This window comes from Tamandua tetradactyla, chromosome 17 (genome assembly GCF_023851605.1).
Source record: "Tamandua tetradactyla isolate mTamTet1 chromosome 17, mTamTet1.pri, whole genome shotgun sequence".
In the NCBI taxonomy this organism is placed as follows: Eukaryota; Metazoa; Chordata; class Mammalia; order Pilosa; family Myrmecophagidae; genus Tamandua; species Tamandua tetradactyla.
Genome location: NC_135343.1, coordinates 73,317,305 through 73,332,664, shown reverse-complemented (window position 1 = coordinate 73,332,664; position 15,360 = coordinate 73,317,305). Strand labels below are relative to the sequence as shown.

Genomic DNA, 15,360 nt, shown 5'->3' with positions numbered 1-15,360 from the left:
CCCACACCAAATCTACATCACTGCCGTGTATCAGTGGCAGTAGTAAGAAAACGACTAGTGTTAATGCTTTACACATGATTTCATTTAACCCTTACAACGTCCTGGGAAATAAGTGGGGTCCCTAATTTGCAGAAATACAAACTGAAGTTCAGAAAAACTGCTTAACTTGCCTATTACACAGTTAGTAAGTGACAGCACTGGGGTTTAAACTGGTGCAGCAATCAATCACTCTCCCATACTGGCCTGGAATAGTCCATCAAAACGAAAAGAGATACCTTGTAACCTTTTCAAAGACAGCATAATATTGACTGAGAAAGAATAATCCACTTAAACTACCTAAATCTCCATGAATAAACCTAACAAATAACTTGAGTGAAAAAGGCAACTTAAATAGAAGCACAAATAGTACACATTATATAAAATCTAAAACAAGAGAAAAACATGCTCTGTTACATTATATGTAAATGTGCAATAAAAGCATAAACACAGGCACAGAAGTGATACATACCAAAGTTAGGAAAGTGATTTCTTAGTGTAGTAAAAGGCAGGGGGAGGAAAAATACCGGGAAAGGAAAATATAGAGAGACTTCAATTCTATTTGTAACTTTATGTTCCTTAAGGTGGGTGTTAGAAATTTGGAAGTTGCTTCTATTCATTTTTACACCTCCCCCTCTCTCCCCAAGAAAGCAGAGTGAAAATACAGTGCTGTGCAATATTAAGTAACAGAATGTTTGTAGTCTACAGACTTTCAAAGAACTGTTTCTGCCATCATGTGGCTGCTAAAGATATTACAAGTAGACAATTTTAAAAAAATGAAAGAAACTTAAGGGGGCATTTTTGGTTTGTTTGTTTTTATTTTTTATTTTTATTAATAAAACCAAACAACATACAATATGAACACTCTTTTTTATCACATAGTTGTATATTCATCATCATGATCATTTCTTAGAACATTTGCATCAATTCAGAAAAAGAAATAAAAAGAAAACAGGAAAAAAAATTCATACATACCATATCCCTTAACCCTCCCATTCACTGATACTAGCATCTCAATCTACTAAATTTATTTTAACATTTGTTACCCTTATTATTTATTTATTTTTAATCCATATGTTTTACTCTGTCAATAAGGCAGATAAAAGAAGCATCAGACACAAGGTTTTCACAATCACATGGTCACACTGCAAAAGCTATATTATTACACAACCATCTTCAAGAAACATGGCTACTGGAACATAGCTCTACATTTTCAGGCACTTCCCTACAGGCTCTGTTACACCTTAACTAAAAAGGTGATAGCTATTTAATACGTAAGAATAACCTCCAGGATAACCTCTCAACTCGGTTTGGAATCTCTCAGCCATAGACACTTTATTTTGACTCATTTTTCTCTTCCCCCTTTCAGTCAAGAAGGTTTTCTCAATCCCCTGGTGCTGAGTTCCAGCTCATTCTAGGATTTCTGTCCCACACTGGGTCCACAGTGAGGTTGCTTGTCGTGTTGGCTGAGAGAGGCCACATCTGAGCAACAGAAGAGGTTCTCTTGGGGGTGATTCTTAGGCCTAATTTTAAGTAGGCTTGACCTATCCTTTGTGGGGTTAAGTTTTATATGAACAAACCCCAAGATTGGGGGCTCAGCCTATTGCTTTGGTTGTCCCCACTGCTTGTGAGAATATCAAGAATTCTCTACTTGGGGAAGTTGAGTTTTCCCCCTTTCTCACCATTCCCCCAAGGGGACTTTGCAAATACTTTTTTATTCACTGTTCAAATTCTTCTGGAATTTATTGAGGCATCACTCTGGACAAACCTACAAAATCTCATGCCCTACTCAAGGTTTAAGAGGGCATTTTTAATTCTCAGGTACAATAGCACACGAATGTAACCCATAGTGAAAACCTGAGTAGCCACTACCTGATATGTAAACAATAATAAAACTAATATTTAAAATCTCATCCATTTTAAATACTACTTAATAAAATAGAACACATAAAATATCATAGTAGGAAGGCCATTCAAAGGAAGATGATAATGAGATAGTTAATGGATATAAAGTACAAGAGAAAAGGATCACTGTAAGATATACTACACATGGTAAAGATTAAATTAGTCATAAGACTAACAAAAACAGACGGAACGGCTTGCCTTCAGCCTCAACTTACTTAAATGACAGGTAAATGACTGCCTGTTTATAGATTGCAAAACCATAAGTAAACAAGTAGAAAGTATATAGAAAAAAGAAATCCTGTTCACAGTATTGTTTCATTTGTAGAATTCAGTACTGTTAATACCAAAATTTACGGGAAAGCAACACCTCTTTTTCTAAATATTCAGGTCAGAAAGAAACAAACCTAAATACTGTAGACAATCTTACTACATGTACAGAAATGCATATTGTGCAAGATCATTTTCATAGAAGTACTACGTATATGGTGAAGACACTAGACAACTGGCACGTTTAATTACATTCTATTTAGCATTTCGGGAGAAGGAATCTAATATTGCATAGACAGGACTACATTCTTTATACTGATTTATGGTGTCCTGGTCACTTCGGTGCCCAAGCTAAGAATTTTGAAGTTATCTTCATACTCTTACCTCTTTATCACCAGTACACTAACCAAATCCAGTTGATTTAACGCATGGAACGTCCAATTCTCTCGTCTCATGTGCATTTACTCTGCAGTACACCTTGGCATTGCCACAACACCCACGTGATTTCCCTGATCCTCGAGTATCTCCCCTTCCACAAAAGGCTCTCGAGCACGGAGGTTAAGAGGCTGACTAAGCTTTAGAGTCAAACAAGCTTGAATTCAGATCCCAGTTCTGTACTAACTCGTTATTTAACCTTGGGAAAATTGTTTAACTTTCTGAGCCTCCGTTTTTGTCTTCTCCCCAAAAAGGGGATGGCTATACACATACGCAGAGCTACAATAAGCATTACATGGATTATTGGATGTAAAGCATTTACACAGATTATTGGATGTAAAGTATTTTACACAAACTCTCCCAAGTAGACAGTGGATGCTGTCCTCTCCTTTGCACTTTAGACAAACCTACACTGCAGCTTTTAAATCGAAATGTTGTTCATATGTTGGTTTCTCTCTCTCTTACTGGAATGTGAAAATCTCAGAGCCTGGCAAACAGCAGGTATACAAGGAATGCCAGTTGAATGACTGAAATAAATTCAGAAATTTCATGGAAGCATGAAAGTATTTACAAATGTTAAGAACATCTCACAAAATTGGGATACTTTTTCTTACTGATGTGTATATACACGTACACATACATAAGTCCTTGGTTCACAGTGACACCAAGTTTGCTGAAGAAGGTATCTGGCGTCCTACAAAAAAGTCATACCTTGGTGAATTTTTGAAAATTTAAAATTTGACCTGTTTCGAAAGCTCAGCAATCCAATTTTGTCAGCACACCAAAAGTGGATCCGCTTCTCAGGATTTCTCTTTAATCAAGTCTTCATGCTGTCGTGTAAAACCAAAACTCCAACATGTAACTGCCAGGCAGACAAAACTACTCAGCCAGCACACACAGAACATTTTCTTTCTAAGTTTAGACCAAACGAAAAGCCAAATTATAACCAGGTGGTTTGGTATACATTAATTCAGAAAAATGGGAATTATACAATCTGAAAACTCATGGGCAACAGACCTTCGAAGACAGGCAGATTCACTCACCTTCACTGCAGACCTACAGGTCTAGCAATGGGAGCATAAAACACCAAGTCTGGTGGCCATGACTGCTTCGGGACACCAGGGTTTACTTCCATGACCTCCCTTCAGACGGTCACATTTTTTCTTTTTATGTACATTCAAAGTCACTCCATACACGTTAGAGGACCATGTATCTCCACTCCCATGTGAATTTTAGGGCTTGACTCTTAGAGGACAACCTAATTTCCTTTCTTTCCGAGTTGCTTTTGGTTTTCTCCCTGCAGTCACCAAGTATTAGTAGCACTATACTTTACAGCATTCTTTAAAAGAGGGCAATTACTAGAATCCAAAAGCTGATACAATCCTTTGCTTATTTTTATTTTATCTTGTTTATTATATGCCTGGCATGTAGCAAATACTTAGTATCATTGTGGAATGAATAAACAGGAAAATGGGGATAACACAGATGATGAGAGGAATAAATAAAAAGTTCAAAAAATGAGAAACTAGATTTAAAAACTTACCAAAAAAAATGGTATTTCGAGAGGGCTCTTCTTTTAGCTCAACCCAGATAGACACATAAGCAAACAGTTTATTATAGGATGCCAAGAACAGAAGCCACCTTAGGTTAACTGTAAGCAGAAGAGATGTTCAGTAAAGGATAGTCAGTTGCACACAGAATTTCCAGGATCAACAAAGAACCAAGCTTGGAGTCTGTCCAGCCAGTAAAACAAAAACAGTCAGTTTGTCACCACCGCCTCTGCTGCAAACAGCACCACGTGACTGAGGTCACCACCAACCCTGGACAATGAGCCCTACTGCTCAAACCGGTTCCACTGCTGCCCTGAACAACAGATACCATGGATACGGCTGCAACCAGACTCTATGAAAATGTCCCTAGGGTGTCCCTATGTCTTTACATTTCTGGTTCTCAGTTCAAAATCCAATGCAGATGCATCTGTTGATGCTGCCTGAGGCATGTCTGTGCCCTAGCTGCAAGGAAGTCCAGGAAAAAAAATATCTAGCATTTTCAGCTGCTCAAGATTTGGTATCCCACTGAGATCCATAAGATGGGGAATCAGCAAACAACAGGATTATGTTGAAATAGGAATGACATAACATTAATACCTTTTCTCCAAAGCAAACCTTTTCAATAGGTGAATTAGGGAGGATCTCTGACAATTTAAATCTCTGGTTTTCTTTGAGGACAGAAAGAAGGGAAGCTAGTTAATTCTAGTTACAAGAAATCCACTCTTTTTCATTTTGACTTTTAAAAGGGGAATTTAGGGCCACGGTGGCTCAGCAGACAAGGATGCTTGCCTGCCATGCCAGAGGACCCGGGTTTGATTCCCGGTGCCTGCCCATGTTAAAAAAAAGGGGGGGGGGAATTTATTAAGTTGCAAGTTCATAGTTCGAAGGCCACAGAAATGTCCAAACTAAGGCATCCAGAGAGAGATACCTTAAGAAAGAAAATGTTGATGAAGTTCAGGGTTTCTCTCACAACTGGAAAAGCACATGGTGATGTCTACTAGCTTTCTCTACCAGCTTCCTCAAATGGCTTCCCCGGGGGCATTTTCTTTCTGCACCTCCGGAGGTCTCTGGCTGTGTGTGCTCTGTCGGCACTGAAGCTTTTTTCCAAAATGATTCCCTTTTAAAGGACTCCAGTAAGCAACCCCAGGTTGAATGGATGGAAACAGATCTCCATGGAAACTACCTAATAAAAAGGTTATAACCCACAACTGGGTAGGTCATATCTCCATGGAAACAATAAAAAAGATCCCATAAAGCAATACTGAATAAGGATTAAAGAGCATGGCTTTTCTGGGGTACACAACAGTTTCAAACAGGCACATTCCACCCTCTGGACTCTGAAGGGTGTTCTTTCTATATACAAAATACAGTCATTCATTACAATATCTCAAAGCCTTAAACCATTTCGGCAATAATACAAATATAATACCAAGTCAGAAACTGTACAAAATCTCATCAAAGTCAGTTACAGGCAGGGTCATTCCTAAGGCAGAATCTCCTCTGACTCTGGACCTGTATAACTCAGAACAAGTTATCTGCTGCCAATATACAAAGGTGGGAGAAATTGGAAGGAACACGGGGGTCAGTGGACACCGTTTCAAAAACCTGCAGGGCAGACTCCAGTAGAAGAAATTTATCTTGAGAAAGGACAGGGGTGATCATTGATTAAGACTTGTTTTCATCTGATGTCAATATATAGTCATTTTGAACTCAAATTATTTAATCTGAAAGGCTAACAATAATATAAAAAACTAACGAATGCACTAATAGTCTAAAATTTGATAATATTAAATGCAATGTTTTAAAAAAAAATTGCTATGAATCCTCTATGGGCGGGGTCAGCAAACTTTTCCTGTAAAGGGCCAGATAATAAATATTTTAGGCTTTGTGGGCCATATTCTCCCTGTTAAAATTACTCAACTCTGCCTTCGTAATACAAAAATAAGTGTGTCTTTTTTTGTTTTCGTTTTGTTTTATATTTTTATTATAAACAACAGACCTACAAACATTCTTGACATGGTTACAATCAATGGCTCACAACATCATCACATAGTTGTGTTTTCATTACCATGATCTTTTTTTGAACATTTGCATCTCTCCAGCAGTAGAAAGAAAAAAGAAAAAAATTCATACATGCCATAACCTTTACCACTCCCTTAAGTGTGTCTTTTGTTGCAAGTAAACTTTATTAATGGATACTGAAATTAGAAGTTCATATAAGTGTCACATCTTTAAATTTTCTCCCAAATACTTAAAAACATAAAAACCATTCTTGCTCATTGTGTTAGTTAGATTCAGTTGTCAACTTGGCCAGGTGAGCATACCTAGTCTTGTTGCTGCAGACATAAGCCAATGGTAGGTGAACCTCATCTGTTGCCAATTACATCTGCAGTCAGCTAGGAGGCGTGTCTGCTGCAATGAGTGACGTTTGACTTAATTGGCTGGTGCTTAAATGAGAGATCGCAACGTAGCACAGCTAGGCAGTTCGGCATTCCTCATCTCAGCACTCGCAGCTCAGCCCAGGCCTTTGGAGATGCAGGAAGAAGTCACCCCGGGGAAAGTTGTTGGAACCCAGGGGCCTGGAGAGAAGACCAGCAGAGACCATCCTGTGCCTTCCACGTAAGAAAGAACCTCAGTGGAAAGTTAGCTGCCTTTCCTCTGAAGAACCAACAAAATAAATCCCCTTTTATTAAAAGCCAATCCGTCTCTGGTGTGTTGCATTCCGGCAGCTAGCAAACTACAACACTCATAGACTACACAAAAAACAGGTGGCGAACTGATTGCATACTTTGGATAGTTTGTATAATGTATGAATATCTCAATAAAACTGCAAAAAAATTTAACAAATTAATAAACAATACCAGTTGATCTAAAAAAACCAGACGCTGGATTTGGCCCTCAGAAAGTAGTTTGCTGCTCAATGAGAACAACGAAATATTATTTTTAACAAATCCGAAACAAAATACCATTACCACAGGGCAGTAAGAAAATAGTTTTTCTCTTTATACAATGCTGACTCACTAAACAAAATGTTAGACGCTGGAATTTCCTTAAGGAAAACCCAAAAGAGCCATACAATTATCACTTTATAGGAGAACAAGGGCTAGGTTGATGATGTTAGGAAAAACAGATTCTCTGCTTCTATTAGGACTACACTAGCATAAATGACAGAATAAGACGGAAAATATGACTTGCCTACAATTGGCCTGGCCATGACCTTGCCACAAGAAGGCTACCACGGAAGGGAGATTTTATTTGCTAAACATCTGGTCAGGAGAGGGAGGTTGCTTTCAGGGAACAGATATATTCTCCTTCTTTCCCAAAGGTTCCCCTTTCTTAAATGCTAGCTTCCAGCGATCAGAACTTAATGCTAAGGGAAATTTCAAACTAGGTACTTTTTCTTCATTGACCCTCCGCATCTGCCTTTATTAACTTCTCTCCCATTTGTAACTCCAGTCTCTGGGGGCAGCAGTGCCCACAGTCCAGCTGCTCCATCTTTCATTTCCCCTTCCAAACACAGCACTTTTCAACTTCTTATTCCTAGCTTGGAAGAAATCACAAGTTTCCCTCCACTGTATCAAAGTTGTGGTCAGGAGAAAAAAAAAGTGATAAATTTAAGCTAAATTGTTAATGATTGACATAATTACATGGAATTTTTAATAGGGAAGGAGATTTTGTTGCCTTGTCCAGGTTATGGAATACCCTGATTGCATCCCAGAGTGATCTGGGCAGAAAGGTTGTTTACAGTGTCCCCTTAGGGCACTAGGGAGAAAGCAGAAAATATTAAACTTCCCCATCTGGGGAATTCCTGATATTCTCGCAAGCAGTGGGGACAACCCATTGAATAGGCTGAGTCCTCAATCTTGGGGTATGCCCATATGAAACTTATTCCTGCAAAAGAGAATATAAGCCTACTTATAATTATGCCTAAGAGTTACCCCCCGAGAATCTCTTTTTTGCCCAGATGTGGCCTCTCTCTCTAAGCCATCTTGGCAGGTGAACTCACTGCCCTCCCCACGTCGTAGGACATGATTCCCAGGAGTGTAAATCTCCCTGCAATATGGGACAGAACTCCTGGGATGAGCTGGGACCCAACATCATGGGACTGAGAAAGCCTTCTTGACCAAAAATGGGGAAAAGAGAGATATGAGACCAAATTGAGCTTCAGTGGCTGAGAGATTTCAAACAGAATCAAGAGGTTAGCCTGGAGGTTACTCTTATGCATTTTACAGTTATCCCTTTTTAGTTTATGGTGTATTAGAGTGGCTGGAGGGAAATCCCTGAAACAGCTGAACTGTATCCCAGTTGCCATGATTCTTGAAGATGATTGTATAACTACATAGCTTTTCAATGGGACCGTGTGACTGTGAAAACCTAGTGTCTAATGCTCCCTTTGTCCAGGATATGGACAGATGAGTTAAAAAAAAAAAAAAAGAAAAAAAGTAAATAAATAATAGGGGGGTGGGATAAGGGGTTAAAAAAATTGGGTAGATTGAAATACTGGTGGTCGGTAAGGTGGAGGGGAAGGAGGTATGGGATTTGAGTTTTCTTCTTTTTTCTTATTATTTCTTTTTCTGGAGTGATGTAAATGTTCTAAAAATGATCATGGTAATGAATACACAACTATGTGATGTTATTGTGAGCCATTAGTTGTGTACTTTGGATGGACTATGTGTGTAGATATCTCAACAAAACTTTTTTTTTGAAATATACAAAAAAACACCAAATAAACACAAACATTTCTATTGTGATCATTCCATTCTACATAAATAGTCAGTAATTCACAATATCATCACATAGCTGCATATTCATCATCATGATCATTTCTTGGAATATTTGTATCTACTCAGAAAAAAAAATAAAATGAAAATAGAAAGAAAAAGATTATACATATCATACCCCTTACCCCTCCCTTTCATTGATCACTAGCATTTGAAACTAAATTTAATTTAACATTTGTTTCCTCTATTATTCATCTTTATTCCATATAGTCTACTCGTCTGTTGACAAGGTAGATAAAAGAAGCATCAGACACAAGGTTTTCACAATCACACAGTCACATTGTGAAAGCTATATCATTATACAATCATCTTCAAGAAACAGGGCTACTAGAACACAGCTCTACATTTTCAGGCAGTTTCCTCCAGCCTGTCCATTACATCTTGGTAACAAGGTGTTATCTACTTAATGTGTATGAATAACCTCCAGGGTAACCTCTCAACTCCGTTTGGAATCTCTCTGCCATTGACACTTTGTCTCATTTCACTCTTCTCCCTTTCCGTGGAGAAGGTTTTCTCAATTCCTTGATGCTGAGTCTCAGCTCATTCTAGGGTTTTTCGCAATCCCTTGATGCTGAGCCTCAGCTCATTCTAGGATTTCTGTTCCAGTTGCCAGGAAGGTTCACACCCCTGGGAGTCATGTCCCACGCAGACAGGGGGAGGGTGGTGAACTTGCCTGTTGTGTTGGCTAGAGAGAGAAGCCACATCCGAGCAACAAAAGAGGTTCTCTTTGGGGTGACTCTTAGGCCTAATTTTAAGTAGGCTTAGCCTATCCTTTGCAGGGTTAAGTTTCATATGAACAAACCCCAAGATTGAGGGTCACCCTATAGCTTTGGTTGTCCCCACTGCTTATGAGAATATCAGGAATTCTCCACATGGGGAAGCTGAATTTTCTCCCTTTCTTGCCAATCCCCCAAGGGGACTTTGCAAATACTTTTTTATTCACTATTCAAATCACTCTGGGATGTATCGGGGCATCACGCTGGACAAACCTACAAAATTTCATGCCTACTCATGGTTCCATGTACTTATGGTGTTCAATTAAACTGTCCACATAAGTTATATTAGGAAATACACTAGTCAAAATATAAATTTTGTACCAAATAAACATTTTTTGCTTTAGTCTCACACATAAGTTAAAGTTTTAAAATATGAATTACCATCTATTTTCAACACCCTGCAACAGGGACATTCCTTTGTTCTTCCTCATGCAAAAACATTTTTTAATTAGTACATTTAGTCACCATCATTGTATACTCTAGGCATTCCTGGATTATACCATCTCAGTCTTTATCGTCTATCTTTCCTTCTGCTTTCATTTGTGCCCCTAGCCCTCCTCCCTCTATCATTCTAACATTCACCTTCATTCAGTGAACTAACATTATTGTATTACAGTTAGGTAGTATTGTGTTATCCATTTCTGAATTTTTACAATCAGTCCTGTTGTACAATCTGTAACCCTTCAGCTCCAATTACCCAATATCTACCCTATTTCTATCTCCTGATGGTCTCTGTTCTTAACTGAAATTCTCCAACTTCATTCACTAATGTTAGTTCATATCAGTGAAACTATACAGTATTTGTCCTTTTGTTTCTGCCTAATCTCACTCAGCATAATGTCTTGAAGGTTCATCCATGTTGTTACATACTTCATAACTTTCTTCTGTCTTACAGCTGTATAATATTCCATCAGATGTATACACACAGCTTGATTAGCCACCCATCTGTTCATGGACATTTTGGTTATTTCCATCTCTTGGCAATTATAAATAATGCTACTATAAACACTGGTGCGCAAATGGCCATCTGTGTCTTTGCCCTCATGTCCTCTAGATACCTAGCAATAATATTATTGGATCATATGGCAATTCTACACTTAGCTTCCTGAGGAACCACCAAACTGCCTTCCACAGTGGTTGTACCATTTTACATTCCTACCAACGGTGGCTAAGTGTGTCTCTTTCTCTACATTCTCTCCAGCACTTGTCATTTTCTGTTTTATTGATAATGGCCATTCTGACGGGTGTCCAGCTTCTCATTTTAAAGGACTTCCCCAGGGGGCATTTTCTCCCCCATCTCCAGAGGCCTCTCCAGCTATGTGGGCTCTGAAGCTTTTTCCAAAATGGTTCTCTCCTAAAGGACTCCAGTAAGCAACCACCTTGAATAGGTAGAGATACGTCTCCATGGAAATCACCTAATCAGAAGCTACTACCCACAACTGGGTGGGTTACATCTCCATGGAAACACCCTAATCAAAAAGTCCCAGCATAAACAATATTGAATGAGGGTTAAAGAACATGGCTTTTCTGGGGTATGCAACAGTTTCAAATTGGCACAGCTTGTTTACCAAGCTTTTCTTTTCTCTTTTTTTTTTAAGGATTTAGTTGGGAGTATTAATAAGAAAGAAACTGGGAAAGATAATAAAGTACAAATGTTTGTCACTGAATGGCATGGTGTCAGAATAATGCCACTGGATTGTAAGTCTAAACAAGATCACACATTAGTGCGTATGCTGCAGAAATAAGTTCCTTAAGTATGTTTCAAGACACCACATAATAGGAGACCATCCCTTGCTCTTACTCTTCACTCCAACAGAAATATTCACACTAGGGCCCACCAGCCACATACACCTCAGATTCTCCCCAAGTCTCCAGCTCTTATTTGCTATTTTGCTATAGTTAGAAACAACTTCTGGCTTGAATCAAATCACTGGGCAAAAATATCACCCATGCTTTACAGAGTTCAAAAATGAGGCTCCAAGCACCAAACTGAGGACCCTCAGGAATTATAAAGAACTCTGGTCCTAATTATTCTCAATTTTCAGATAAGGGAACAGAATTAAAGTCCCACAGCTAAGAAAGCCAAAAGCAGGACCCAGCATTCTAATCCCTAGAACATAGTTTATTACCAAAAAACACCAATTACAATGGGAAAGGACGGACAGAGAGAGGTTAAGTGGAACAAACACAGCAAAGTAGGCCGAATAACAGGAAGCAAGATGAAGGGGAAATTCCAAGAACACTTTTGAAAGCAAAAAAAACCATGGAAGAAGTAACTAAAGACCTTCTAGGAGGTCTGCTTTGCTGGGATAAAAGTCTGAAATTATCATTTATCTCTCTGGGTAGAGCTGAGCTCTGCAGAAATTCCCATATAAGGTAGTTTGTTCATGGTTATTTCCTCAAAGAGACATTAGAGATCCCCATATGAAAACAGGCATTAGGCATTTGGGAGAAAAGATTCTCTGGCAATTACATCACCTGGATATATATTAAAGGTTGTGGTTTCCCTTCTCAACGGTTTGTAGATGTGCCAAGACACATCACTTCTTTGCCCGTACCCCTTAAATATGGTTTAGCATTTAGCAATCAACACTATATAATTTTCCCTATATATACTGGCACTGGCAGTGGTGATAAGATAGGTAGAATCTTACTGCTCTCCATAAATAGCTCCTCAGTCAGGGAGATCCTTACACGACAAAGTTAATGTTCTTTACTTTCCTTTGAAGAGTGCCACTGTCATTTTTTTTTTTTAATCAAACCCAGGTCTCCGGCATGGCAGACAAGAATTCTGCCACTAAGCCACCGCTGCACCGCCCCGAGTGCCCCTGTCTTTTATGTACGGTTCTTTCTTCTACAGAGTTCCCCATCTCTCCTCCATCACCTAAGTCCCTCCTAACAGCTTCAAAGCTTGGCCTCTACTCTCGATTTTTTAAGACAGGTCTCTGCCGTTTTCTAGGTCTGCATTTTCCAGTAAAGGCAGCCACATGCAGCAACCAAGGACCTGAAATGTGGCGAGTCTGAACTCAGGTGTGCTTTAAGTGTAAAGTACACACTGGAATTCAGACTAAGTTTTAAAAAATGCAAAATATTTACAATTGAAATGATATTTTGGATATACTGAGTTAAATAAAATATAATATTGAAAAAATAATTCCACCTGTTTATTTTTGCTTTTTTAATGTGGCTACTAGAGCATCTACAACCATCCATGTGGCTCACATCGTATTTCTATCTGGATAGTACCATTCCAAATAATATAAACTCTATTTTCTGAATAAATAAATGGAACCCAGAACACATGCATTGAAAATTCAGGCAGACCTGTCCGAACTTAGGGAAAAGAGAGATCCTTGAATCCTTTAACTTCTAATCATGCGGCAAGGGGGATTGGCAGCCTGAATTAGAATCCTGCTCTGTCTCTTATTAACCAGAGCAAATCTCTTCACTTGCAGGTCAAAGCCTTAATCTATAACATGGGCATAATTTAACCCCCTCATGGGCTTGTTAAGGGCCATCAAACAAAAGCAACTCAAAGTATATTCTCAATAAATGCTTCTTCCCTATCTTTTAAGGTCTTAGAAATCCCGAGGATGTATCTAATAGCAGATTTAGTCACTCTTGGAGTAAGACTTATGGAATGTTTGAATTCCAGTTCTCTTTTTACCCCTTCTTCTCTAATCACTTCAACAAAATTCATCTGTATGGGGCTGGGACCTTTCCAGGCAGAACCTCTCTCCTTCTCCACAGCCGCATTATTTATTTCATCTTTTGCTGCCTTGTTCTTCCCAACTCCTCTCTGCCGGTTCGTGCATTAATAAATCAATCAAGTTAATTTCAAAATCCTGGCTGCTGCTCATTTCTCCTTAGGACCATTACACCAATAACTTATTGCTAATGCCCAAGTTTAAATACTGCCTTGTTAGAACTCTTTCTACTTCGCATGTGCACACTTTATTGTCAGACACACATGGCTATCGTCTCAATTTCCCACAAGCATTTAGCCAGCTACACGGTGAATTAAAAGTTTTATAATGAGCTTAGAAATAAAATAAAACTGAATGTTGACTTTCAATTACTGACCAAGCCAATAAGGACTACCGAGATGGGAAGTCCCTTCTTTAGCAGTCTAAGATGGATTTCAGGCAGGATAAACATCCGTGGAAAATTAACAGGCACGATTTCCTCCCAGCTGTTGCAAACAGTGTGCTGAGCTGGCAAACTTGATGACGGCGTTCCCTGCTCAGATGATGGGACTTCCTCATGCCCCAGCCAATCTTTCCAAAATACTTGGCATTATTTGTTACAAGTGCTAATCCTTCTGGAAGTGCGGCTTACATTAAACTTTACTGTGAGTCAATATGATTTAGACATGGATCTCACTGTATAATACAACCCTTTCCACAGGAGCAGCAACTTCAGGTCCCAGTGGGGTGGGGAATGGGGAAGAAAGACGAACCCCAGCAAGGCATCCTCCCTGACGGCCCTTTACAGAAAAGGGAGGACACAGAAGTAGAGGGCAAAAGGAGCAACAGATAGAATTAAGAGGAAAGAAAATGTAGAAGAATGGGAGAAGATTTAAGGAAAGAAAGGGCAAAGGGAAGAGGAGAGCAGCTTTCTTTGCAGTCATGATATGGGACGCATGGAAGAGGTTCACTCCTATTTGTAAGTTGTAAAATCATGTGCTTATCAGATACTAAATAGAACTTGGTTTCTTTCAACGCTGAGTCTTCCTAGTTATGGATATTAAAGGAAACACTTATGAATGCTGCAGCGTAAAATTTAAAACAAAGGAGGGTGAATTAAAGATACCACAGTAATGCAAAATGTTAGTTAACGGAAAACTGTAGGTGATGATGGTGAAACTATGGGAACCCTGTTACTTCTGCATGATTTTTCTCTAAACCTACAACTGCTCTAACAAAATCAAAACAAAACAAAAAACGAAGGGAATATTCATCAATCTGTTAAAAAATGTACCACACCAATATAAGCTGTTAATATGGAAAACTGTGTGTGTTTCGGGGGGGGGTGTATATGGGAACTCTGTACTTTGTGTGATTTTTCTATAAACCTAAAACTGTTCTAAAAAGAAAGTTTTCAAATAAAGAGGAAAAAAAGGGAGGGAAGGGAACATCTGTCAACGACCTAGAGCCCATCAAATACCTGAGACTGTCGAATTAGTGACAACAAAGACCATGGACAGCTGAACCCAAAGAACCAGGCGTCCAAACGCTTCCACAGGCTGCAAATAAACTGCCTTTAGCATAGAAATCCTTCCTTTAGCTTATAAAAAGCCCTATCAACATACTGCGAAGGGAATATCTGCTTCTTCTTCATAACCCTCCCCAATATCCTAATCCCCTCATTTAATTTAATCAACCACTCTACAGGGTATCAATATCTCCTTCCTGCAGACTGACCCCCTATGCCCACCAACTCTCACACACACACACTGGACAGAGGCAAGTACAGAAGCGCTGCTCAGGCATACATCTTTCTTCCGAGAATAAATGAACCAATCAATATATTGCTAAGTACTTTTGGATGAGACCAAATTCAAAAATCACCTTAAGGCATCTACATTCATTAAAATTTAAATTTTTAAGT

General features: G+C 38.9%; 1 protein-coding gene and 1 pseudogene across 2 annotated transcripts in view; both read right to left on the bottom strand.

The window, feature by feature from the left end:
- LIMS1 (LIM zinc finger domain containing 1) overlaps positions 1 to 15,360 on the bottom strand; it is a 166,289-nt gene that overhangs the window by 78,610 nt on the left and 72,319 nt on the right. The gene's annotated exons all lie outside the window — the stretch shown is intronic.
- LOC143661717 (methionine--tRNA ligase, mitochondrial-like) overlaps positions 1 to 15,360 on the bottom strand; it is a 46,357-nt pseudogene that overhangs the window by 1,610 nt on the left and 29,387 nt on the right.